This window comes from Myotis brandtii, unplaced genomic scaffold, assembly GCF_000412655.1.
Source record: "Myotis brandtii unplaced genomic scaffold, ASM41265v1 scaffold670, whole genome shotgun sequence".
Classification (NCBI taxonomy): Eukaryota; Metazoa; Chordata; class Mammalia; order Chiroptera; family Vespertilionidae; genus Myotis; species Myotis brandtii.
The window spans coordinates 2,632,766-2,645,272 of NW_005370611.1; positions in this window are offsets into that span (position 1 = coordinate 2,632,766).

A 12,507-nucleotide genomic window follows, 5' to 3' on the forward strand; every position below is an offset into this window, starting at 1 on the left:
ATAGTCAGGGGGTCATTTTAAAAGAGATCCCAATCCAAAGGGGTCAGCGTACCTCTGTAAAAATACACTGGAGATGGACCCTGGAATGCAGCCAGAGGAGAGGCATGTGGCCTGTAATCTGCCAGTCCCAGACTAGGAGCCCAGGAGGGTGCGTCTCAAGAGTCAGAGCTAAGCATCTGCCAATCCAGAGAACACCAACAGCAAGCACATCAGGACTGCCAAGGAAGACTTCCTGCCCTTTGTCCCTCCTCCTTACTTCTCCCAGTCTCTACCCTGGTGTGGGAAGGATGGGGAAGAGAAGCAGCAGAAAGGGAAATAAAGAATTCAACTCTTCCCTACTCCTACTATGGACTTCTCAACCTGAAACAATACCAAGCTGAACAAGAAGAGTGACTTGAACTTTAATGAAGTTTGGGTTAGTAATTTTAATTTCTGAAATTAGACTGTTTCTATTACTAGAAGTAACAAGAGTATATTTCTTTAATCCAAGAGTGTCTGGAAAAGCTAAGGGGATGCATCTAAGATTTCATCCAGATGCAGGCAAAGAACTGGCCCAAAGAGTGGGACTGACAGTGAGTGGAAGAACATTGCTTATATCCTACAGAGTCCTACTTTTCATCATACCATTGTCTTGAATATAAAATTAATTCACCTCTAAGTCAAATGAAACCAGAATATGAAAATGGGGGGAAAAGAGCATGGCCATCAGCCAAATTAAAAAAAAAGTAATTCTGAAAATACTTGTTGTTAAATTTAAAGATAAGTATTCCATGCTGATATGGAAGTCTACATGCATGAAAAATCTGTATGAGTCTCCACAGCCAAATACATAACTCCTATAATGCACTGGAATTCATTTAGTCATTCATTATGGATATATTGGGCAAGAAAAGTAAGGCCTATAAAATTCAAAGTGAAGAAGCAGCTATAATTTGAATAAATCAGACTATTTCCTATTTCATATTATATTGACGGTCATTTAGCCAAAAATATAACTTCCTCTCCACAAAAAAAAAGCTTTCCACATAATTTGAATTCACTAGACAAACATCAACCCATTCCTTCACTTCATCTAGCATGGATCTAACCGAAGATAAAAATAAGGGGGTTGTTGGTCTTAAGAGATCCAGGTTTTTGTGCGCTTTCCAACTAGGTATAAGAATATTAAAAAACTGGAAGTATTGGTAGGGTGGAAAGGAGCAGTTAGGGAGGAACACACTAGGGCTACAGTAATATTGGTAATATTCTGTATCTCAGTTGAAAAGTGAATACATTTTATTTATTTCATTGTTCTTTAGACATCACATACACATTATGTATATTAAACATTTTAAAATTTTCAAAAGCTTTTATATTATAGAGACAGTAAAAAGATCAGTGATTGCCAGGGGTTGAGAGGAATAGAGGAATGAAGCAGCAGAACACAGAGAATTTTTAATGCAGTTAAGTTATTCTATTTGATACTATAACGGTGGATATATGTTATTATACATATGTCAAAACCCATAGAATATATAACACTAAGCAAGCACTAATGTAAACTGTGGACTTTGGGTGATAATGGCATGTCAATGTTAAGTTCATCAACTGTAACAAATGTACCACTCTGATGCAGGATGTTGATAGTGGGGAGGCTGTGCACGTGTGGGATCAGGGGCATATGGGAACACTCTGTACTTCCCGCTTAATTTTGCTGTGAACCTAAAACTTCTCTAAAAATTAAAGCCTATGTAAATAACAAAAAGATTTTGTACTGTATTGTTAGTCTCTCTAGTTCTGAATGCTCAACTCCAGCTGTTCAAAATCTATTTTAAGTGACACCTCCATAAGGCCTTCCATGGCACCTCCTCTTCCCACAAAAGAACCCATTACTCCTCTCTGTGCTGTCACAGCTACTGACCTTTATTCCAACCCTTCCATGAAACATGTATTGCACGTGTCCATCTACCACCCTTCCCTCACCGAGGGAAAGGTAGACATCATGTTAGTGTTCTTTATATTTTAAACACCTGCAAGAGTGTATTGTATATAACAGATACTCAATATAGCTTAATTTCATATTATAACTTTACATAATTTACAAAATAACATAATCAATGTTACTACTGAATGCTTTTCAGCCTCAAATTAATATATTAATTGTACAAAAATGCTTCCAGCATTCCCGACTTATTTGAAAAGACATCTATCAGCATTTAACTAGTTTTCTTTTCTCGCTGGTGAATAATTGCCACAACTGTAGATATAAACTCATTTCTAGGAATGAAAAGAGCTTTATCTAAGATCACTTAATAGACCTATGCATAATTATCTATTTCCTCTGAAGCTAACATTTGCTAAAAGAAAAGGAAAGATTCTATTAATGATCAAAACACTTGACTTTCTGGACCTATTTCATTTAATGGGGAAAACTCAGTCTCTGTTCTTGGTCTACTGCCAGGTGGTCTTTTACCAGGAATCATTCTAAACTTCTAATCACAGTTCAACAACCATCTGCCAAATCATATACAGGTATTGATATTTGCCACTCTACAGTTAAAGTACATCAAATGTCAATGCAATCAACTCATTAGCAGGCTTGTATCCAGCTTCAGTACTCACTACCCACTTTTTCACCTCTTTGATTAGCAGTGTATGGACCATACTCCTTGTCTATCAGCTGAGCAGCTGCCTCAGTAATATGGCTAATAAAAAATCAAATGAGCAAAAGGAAGTAGTAAAAATAAAAACCTGCGAGCACTCTGGTACCCTCTTATGCAGAATATACTATAATGTAGCAAGAAAAGCAAATGAAGTTTTTAAATTGCTTAGAGAATAATTTTAACCAAAGTCACAAGAGGTCATTAAAAAGCACTGTAATTGCCCTTGGATCATACTGTGTTATCATTCTTCCACCTTCCTTGCTACCTAAGATTTTAAATCTTTCTTGCTGATGTAAAAATCATAGCAAACCTGACGTGTGACTGTCACATGCAGAATCTGAATGTTAGAGGTCAGTATGGCTTACTGGTATGCTGGCCCACTGCTCAAAATTTTATATCTCTTCTGTCCCTCCGTTATTGCCTGACATGATTTAACAACTGTAATTCCTTATTTAACGATGTCAAAGGTTTTTAGGAAATTGACTGTATTTCACCAACGATATATTTCTTCTTGATTACGGAGTGGTTAAAATGATTTTAAACCAAGACAGCAAAATAAAGCAGTAATAAAATCAATAAAAGGTGCTTAAAACATTCCTTCTATTAGGTAATGGCATTTAAAATATCCGTAGCTTGTAATGGCACTTAGGATATGCCCAAAAATCAATGAGCTAAATTACTTATTGAACTAGTTAATTTGAACATTGAGTTTTTTATGTATATTGATAAAAAGGGCTACAGAATCCTCTTGGCAAGTAGTAATACCACGTTCATGGTCAGATGTCTCCCTCTGCTGGAAAAACAAATCAAACAATTTACCCCAGTTACAGAACAAAAAGATAAAAAATTAAAAGATGTAACCTCAAAAAGCCCACCACAGGTGTCTGAAACTTAAAAGGCTCCAGAAATTCATGGGGAAAAATACAAAATCATTAAGGGTTAAAAAACATATGCACCTTTTAAAAACTTCGTCATTAACCTGGAATTTTGTCATTTTCTATCCTAGGGATTTTTGGTATCTTAGAATAAGATTCAAAAGCCTTGAATCCTTTCTCTTTGATGTCAGAAGGAAAGGGGTTTATATTTTAAAAGAGATAGAGAAAGTAGTTTAATTTTATTAAAATAAAGTTTAAGCTGTCTTTGCAAATGAAGGTTTTTGAGAATTCAAAGTATGAATCCACTAAACAGCTTCACATTCCTCTCTCCCTGTGTGAGGTGGTGGTATGAGAATTTCCAATACTATTATTACCATTTTTTTCAAACATCTACTATTTAAAATGCTAAGTACTTTATTGAAAAGACTCTTCACAACTTTTCAATTTCTCCCCCTGCCAGTTCAGCCCTAAGCAGGTGTTAAGAGTTCTGAAGAGCTTGCCTCAGGACTTTTAACTGGAACTACAAAGGGGAGCTTCAGAAATTATGATAAAAGGTGTTAAGAGAGAAATGAAGGTGAAGAGGTTATCTGAAACTAACCTAAAACTGTACATAGTACCTTTTGAAAAATTACAGCTACCTCAGAATATACCATTTTGGTTTTGAATGGCTTCATTAATAATAGCCCATATATTTTTTTCACTTACATTTCAACACATTTCATTTATTTTTGAAATAATGGGTATATATAAAATTACACACACTGTTAGGAGAGATTTTTAATCAAAGAGAATCTACATGAGTTTTTATGAAACTCTTTTATATGAGTTTGATTTTGTTTGCAGGCTCCAAATAAATGAGTAATCTATAGTCCTGACCTTCACGTATACTCTAGGACAGTGGTCAGCAAACTCATTAGTCAACAGAGCCAAATATCAACAGTACAACTATTGAAATTTCTTTTGAGAGCCAAATTTTTTAAACTTAAACTAGGTAGGTACATTATTATTAACTTAATTAGGGTACTCCTAAGGCTTAGGAAGAGCCACACTCAAGGGGCCAAAGAGCTGCATGTGGCTCGCAAGCCGCAGTTTGCCGACCACGGCCCTAGGATAAGAAGACACACATGTCAAATGAACCATTACTATCCAGCATGATGAGCACTGTACGAGAAATACACACACAGCGCTGTAGGGACCTATAGGATGGACTAACACTGCCTGGGGGAGATGAGGAAAACTCCAGCAGAAGAGATGACCATCTGGGGTCTTTGAGAAAGATCTAGAATTTCTCCTTGTGTATAAGGAGGTCAAAGGCAATTCAGAGAACAGGAACTAGATGAGCACAGAAAAAAAGCAAATGGTTGGAAATAACTGAAATGTTAGAGTTTCAGGTGCGTTTGGCAGAAGGTGAGAGCAGTAGGAGATGAGGCTCTGATGGGTTGGTTAAGACCAGTTGGGAAGAGTTTTGGATAGTTTCCTAGAGTTCAGACTTCATCCCAGAGGCACTGGAAAAGTTTTGAGCGATTTTAAGGAAGTCACGTTGTGAGGGGCAGGGGGAAATGCCAGCAATGTAGAAGGTCCTCCTGCAAGCAGGTGAGAGGTACCTGCAATAATACTGGTGAAAGTCAAAGTTAGGCACAGCATATGAATATGACTACTAGGATAAGGAACTGTAGATATTTGGAAGACTTGAGAGAATGTCAATGATAATGAAACATTACCACAAACCCAGATTAACTCTTACTTCTCTTCCAACTTCTACGTCAAAAAGAAGAACATTTCCCACATTATGTGAGCAATGTACTTATTTTTTTAAGATGTTTGCCTTATGTTGTTCTTGCAGAAAGCAAAAATTACAGTTTACTGTTGACAAACATTGCTCTATTCTTAAAACATAAAGTATACCAACTTCAAACTGATCCAACTTGCTTTAAATTCCTCCTCAATAATTTTCCTAATTTCATTAATACTAGGAAACTAGAGATGTGTGCATGTGCCCAAAACTGGAAGGAACATAAAAACTAAAATGAGTTGCTACACTTGATATTAGGATATGGTTAATTTTTTTCTTCCAACAGCAGTTATCTAATATTATTGCCTGTTTTCAAATTCAAAGTAAATACATCTTTGATTTACTGTCTTGAAGAAAATAAGAAAAGGAAAAATACCTCTACTTAAAAAGATGAAAAGCTTCATCTGTCTCTAAACCTTATACTAGTTTTGATGGAACATTCATCAATCTACATCTAAAAGTCAGGTAAAACTAAGAAGAAAAAAAAAATGTTTCATTTTACACAACCATTAAGAGTGGCTCTGAAAAGAATCAGAATGGAAACAAAAGACATAAGTGCAAAGTGGCCTTCAAGACATTTTAGAACATTAAAGAGATGAGAATAGTTGTTTATTATATTAATTTAATGAATTCTTTTTATTAAAGCTGAAAGCCTGTGTAATTGAAGGAAGAGGTAAATTCAAAATAAAGGTCTGAGGCTCAAACAAAAGTAGCTCCCAGGGCTGAATCTGGCCTCCTGGGTTTTCTTTTATAGTCAACTGTTATAAGTGTTCCTGTACCAATCTTAAAGTGTCTTGTTTTAATCGCAACAGCCCCTAACACTGATCCTGAAAGAAAATTAATTCTTCAGATGGGAGATATCCTGCAGGCTGCACACCACAGTCTCTCTGGGCTTCATCCAAGAGAAGTGAACTGTGCTCCACTGTGGCCTCCTTACAAGCTTTCAAAGCACAATGGAAAATGGTTTTCTAACATATTTGTACCATGCAAAGGTTCCTGTGGAGAGTTCTATTTCCTGGATATAAACTAGAAATTGCTGTAATTTTTTTTAGTTCTTTTTAATTTGCAGTTAAATGAAATATGACAATAACAAGAGAAATAACAACCATGCAGGTATCCAGGGCCGACACATGGAGCAATCACTTGTGTAAAGCCTAAGACAAGGAAAACCGCTTTTAAACTAATCAAGTCTGCAATAGTTAGTCATTTGAAAAATCAAAATGATCAGAAATGCATTTAGAAAAAAGAATTTTAAAAAACACATTTTCATAAACTAAAAACCTGAGGCAAAAGATAAAGATTAAAAAAATACTCAGTAAACACAAAAGATGAATTTCAATTCTTACATACTAGGTTATTTAAAATAGAAACACCAGGTAGTAAAAATACAAAATTCTTATAATACGTTCTAAAATATAATAATGATGATGACCCTACACTCTAGTAATAATCATGTCTAACGCTATTGAGTTTTTACTATGTTCCAAAACCTGTGCTAAGCTCTATCACAGGATAGACTTGTTTTTGCCTGCCCAGCATTCAATCCTCCCTTCTGGTTTACAACATCCTCTTTTTCCTTCCCCACTCCATGTGATCCTAATGAGTTGATCTATCACAACTGCCCCAACCCCAAACTGATCCCAAACTGGACATTTAGGAAACTCCCTTCCCCTGGGCACAGCAGTTAGTTCTGGGATGGAATCCAGACCTACAAAGGCCAATCAAATTTCATAAATTAAGATTTGGAGTTCAAGGTCTCCCTTCCTTTAAAGATTTAAACCTAAGACTGATTGTGGCCATCAATACCTTTCCCTGTCACTGGTAGGAAATTTATCTGAAGAAGGAGCCAGAACACAGGATGCTTAAAGGTAGACAGAAAAACACCATTGGAGACCCTGGAACCAGCAGAGCCCTTGAACTTTTCTGTTACATAAGATAATAAATTTCCCTTCATGTTTGAGCTAGAGTATGGTTCCCCCACTAGCAATCAAGAATTGTGTGGTTGCACACACCTACAGGTAGCCCCTGCAGTCACATGAGTAAAAGGAAATATCTGAAAAAGAAACAAAGAATACAATTCCACTTACAATAGCATTAAAAAAAATACTTAGAAATAAATTTAGACAAGGAGTTGAAAGACCTTATACTGAAAATTATAGGATGGAAGAAACTGAAGAAGACACAAATAAACAAAAAGATATCCCACATCCATGAATAGGAAGAATATTGTTAAAATGCTCATACCACTCAAAGCCATCTATAGCTTCAATACCAAAATTTCAATGACAATTTCCACAGAAATAGAAAAAATAATACTAAAATTTGTATGAACCACAAAGACCCCCAAATAGCCAAAGCAAATTTAAGCAAGATCATCAAAGTTGACAGCATCATACTTCCTGATTTCAAACTTTATTACAAAGCTATAGTGATCAAAACAGATGGTATTGCCCTGGCCAGTGTGGCTCAGTTGGTTGGGCATCAATCATGCACCAAAAGGTTGCTGGTTCAATTCCTGATCAGGACACATGCCTGGGTTGCAGGCTCCATCCCCAGTAGGGGGAGTGTAGGAGGTAGCCAATTCTCACACCGATGTTTCTCTCTCTCCCTCTCCCTTCCTCCCTCCCTAAAAAGCAATACAAAAATATGTATTTTAAAAACAATATGGTACTGGCATAAAAACAGACACACAAACCAATGAAACAGAATACAGAGACCAGAAATAACCCTACACATATACAGTCAACTAATAATTGATAAGGAAACCAAAAATAGTATTTTCAATAAATGATGTTGGGAAAACTGGATGTTCACATGTAAACAAATGAAATTGGATCCTTATCTTACAACACACAAAAATGAACTTGAAATGAATTAAAGACTTCAAAGTAAAACCTGAAATTGTAAAATTCCTAGAAGAAAACATAGGGGAAATAGCTCCTTAACATTGGTCTTGGCAACAATTTTTTTGATATGACACCAAAAATGTAGGCAACAAAAGCAAAAATAAACAAGTGTAACTACACAAAACTAATAAGCCTCTACAGCAGTGGTTCTCAACCTTCTGGCCCTTTAAATACAGTTCCTCATGTTGTGACCCCCAACCATAAAATTATTTTCGTTGCTACTTCATAAATTTTGCTACTGTTATGAATCGTAATGTAAATATCTGATATGAAGGATGGTCTTAGGCGACCCCTGTGAAAGGGTCGTTCGACCCCCAAAGGGGTCATGACCCACAGGTTGAGAACCACTCCTCTACAGAGTAAAATAAGTGATCACCAAAATGAAAATACAACATAAAGAATGGGAGAAAAATCTGCAAAGTGTATATATCTAATAAGGAGTTAATATTAAAAAACTAGAGGCCCAGTGCATGACATTCATGCACTGGGGGTGGGGGGATCCCTCAACCCGGCCTGCACCCTCTCCAATCCAGGACCCCTCGGGGTATGTCCAACTGCCTCTCGCAATCCGGGACCACTGGCTCCTAACCACTCACCTGCCTGCCTGCCTGATCGCTCCTAACCCCTCTGCCTGTCTACCTGATCGCCCGTAACCACCTCTGCCTGCCTGATCACCCCTGCTCCCCTGCTGGCCTGATCGCCCCTACCCGCCTCTGAATCGCCTCGCACCCAGGACCCAGGATTCCCTCCTCCGGCCAGTTGTAGGCGTCCAGGACCCGGGCTTCCCTCCGTCTGGCCAGCTGCTGGCACCCAGGACACGGGCCGGCTTCACCCAGGCCGGCCACAGCCGCAGGAGACCATGGGCGGGCGACTTTGCCCGAGCCGCAGCCACAGGCGCCTAGGACCACGGGGTGAGCAGCTTGTCCCTCTCCCAGGCCACAGCCTGGCTGATCCCCATTACTCTCTTGCGAGCTCATTTGTGCCTGGCTGGTCCCCATTCCTCTCTCCCCAGTGTTGAGTGTCTGAGCCATTACAGCGTGACAGCGTTGAGGGTGTGATGACCATTTGCATATTAGCTCTTTACTATATAGGATACCTGATTTAAAAATGGGCAGCAGACCTAATAGACATTTATCCAAAGACATACAAATGGCCAACAGGTACATGAAAAAATGCTAATAATCAGGGAAATGCAAATCAAAACCACAATGAGATATCACCTCACACATGGTAGAATGACTAGTATCAAAAAGACAGAAAATAATTGTTGGAAGGATGTGGAGAAAAGGGAACCTTGTGCACTGTTGGTGGAAATGTAAACTGATACTGCAACTAAGGAAAAGAGTGTAAAGATTCCTCAAAAAAAACAAAACAAAAGTACCATGTGATCCAGCAACCACTCTTCTAGGTATATATTCAAAGAAAATGAAATCACTCGATGTCGAGTAACACTTCCTCCACGTTCTTCGTGGAGTAGGGTTCGGTATCTGAAAGTGGAGCCGCACAACAAATGAGAGAAAAAGACACGAGATAATTTTGCAATATTGGGGGACCAGGCGGGCAAGTCCTGAAGGACTTCCTCCTGTGCTTAGGTCTCACCAAGCTTTTATTGATCTGGGATGCACTCATCGCATAGCCCTTAGGCAGGTGACCCCATTAACAGGCAGACTAGCCCATCAGCAAGGATTTACATAATAATAAATGGGAGAGTAGTTTCAGCTACCACTGTCTGGACAAACAGAGGTGGCACCTAGCTCCAACCTTTGCTAGGGCTTCAAAGGCACCCAGCCTTCGGGGGGTTTCTCTGTCTACGCTTATCAGATAGTGAAGGCAATAAATGGACTCCGGCATCACTCTCTCAAACAGAACTAGGCACCCCATGTTCATTGTAGCATTCATTGTTAGTAATGGCCAACACTTGTGACCGTCATTGTTAGTAAAGGCCAACAACCTAAGTGACCGTCAATGGATGAATAGATAAGAAAATGTGAAATATTATTCAGCCATAAAGAGGAAATCCTGCCATTTGTGACAACATTGATAGAGATCTTGAGGGCATTACACTAAGTGAAATAAGTGAGACAGAAAAATAAATACTTTAGGATCTTGCTTACACAAGGGTGGGCAAAAGTGGGTTTACAGTTGTTCATATGGAAAATCCTATATAGTAGGTCTTCGGGTTACGTCGGAGATTCGTTCCTATGGTGCAACGTAACGCAATTTTCACCGTAAGTCAGAACCCACCTACATAAGCACCTACGTCACTCACATGGAGCACATATACAGTAGTAATGAAGTGAAACAGTAAAAAAAATTTAAAAGATTACAATTCCTGACCTTTACTTGTGGTAAATAAATAAAAAACATAAAGCACATATGTACATACGTTGAAGAAATGACGGTTATGTTTTTTTTTATAAATAAATGGGAGATGGTGACGTAACCACGAAATGACATAGGGTCAAGTCCTACGTAACCCGAGGACTGTCTGTATAACAAAACCCTAATATGCAAATCGACTGAACAGCGGAAAGACCGGTCACTATGATGCACACTGACCACAAGGGGGCCAACGCTCAATTCAGAAGCTGCCCCCTGGTGGTCAGTGCGCTCATACAGGGGGAGCGCCAGTCAGCCAGAAGCCGGGCTCACAGCTGGCGAGTGCAGCAGTGGTGGCAGGAGCCTCTCCCGCCTCTGCGGCAGCGCTAAGGAGCAGAGCAGTAAGGTGCAGCTAGCAGGCAGGCAGGAAGGAGCAAGGGGTGCGGGACTGGGAGAGGGCTCAGGCCGGGCTGAGGGACCTCTCACCTAAAGTGCAGGAATTTCGTGCACTGGGCCTCTAGTAATACAATAATTAATAAATAATAATATTAAAATAAACTTTTGCATGCTCACAATTATAAACCTATATTTGCCCACCCCTGTATGTGGAATCTAAATAAAATCAAACTCACAAAAATAGAGAATGGTGGTTGCCAGAGGCTGGGGTTGGGGGAAATGGGGAGATGTTGGTCAAAGAGTACAAAATTTCATTCATAAGATGGGAATCTAATGTACAATATGGTAACTAAAGTTTTTTTTTAAAAAGGTAATTATGTTAGATGATGGAGGTGTTAACTAATCTTATTATGGTAATCATTTCACCATATATATGTGTATCAAGTTATCATGTTGTATACCTTAAACATACACAATATTATATGTCAATTACAGCTAAATAAATCGGGGGGGGGGGGGTTTTAAAATTAAAAAAATATAATCAAAGGAAAATATCTTAAACTCTCATCAGGCCCTTTAAAATTAAGTCCAGAATTCAATGAACAAAAGGAAGGGGTTTCTTATATCTCCTACTGCATTCCTCTGAATGAACTGAGCCCCCAGGAGTGGCTACAGTACCAAGTATGATTTCATTTCCATTAAAAAAAAAAAATAGGGCAACATGGAAAATACATTCCTTATGATTTCAATTCATCTTCTTTATTAAATTCTATATATTTTTAACTAAAAAAAAAATGCTTCTTTTAAACTCAAATTCCTAATCCTTACTTGACACAAAAGAAAAGTCAAAATCAATCTCTGATCTTCTGGTAACTATTAAATCTTTAACTACAAAATTAGGGGGGAATATCCTTGCAAGCTTTTTCTTTAATACATATTTGCATGCCTACCCTGTGAGGAATAACATCATATAAGAGATTAAACAAGAATGTCTACTTTTAATCAGGTACTAAACACCAGCAAGCATGCTTTAACACATGACACAATGAGGCTGGCTTAAATTTTCTTCATCTAAAAGTTGTTATCTTAAGTAGGTAATAGCAGGGGGCGGGAGCCGGCTATAAGGGGTCAATGGGAGAAAAAAAAAGGGGACATGTAATACTTTCAACAATAGATTTTTTTTAAAGAAGTAGTAGCAACCAACTGATAGCCAAATAAAAAAAAAAAATTAAAAGTAAAGAGAAAAAGCCAAAGTAGTGTTCCCAAAAGTAGGAAGAGTACCTGTTCTAAAAGTGACGGGCAAGACCCAGAAAGAATACCAAAAGCTCCCTGATTACATGGAAGCAGGCTAAGAGCAGACGCCTCCAGATCTTCAGTGAGGTGAAATCCTCTGAATACCGGGAAGATAAAAGGCGTTTGGCGACGGGATCAACAGTTAGTAAACAATTCAAGTTGCTGAAGTATTGTTTTTGTTTAGAGAAACAGCAACTTAAGAGATCAACCCAAGAACTTGTATGCGTATATGCATAACCCATGGACACCGTCATAGGGTGGTGAAGGCCTGGGGGGCGGAGGGG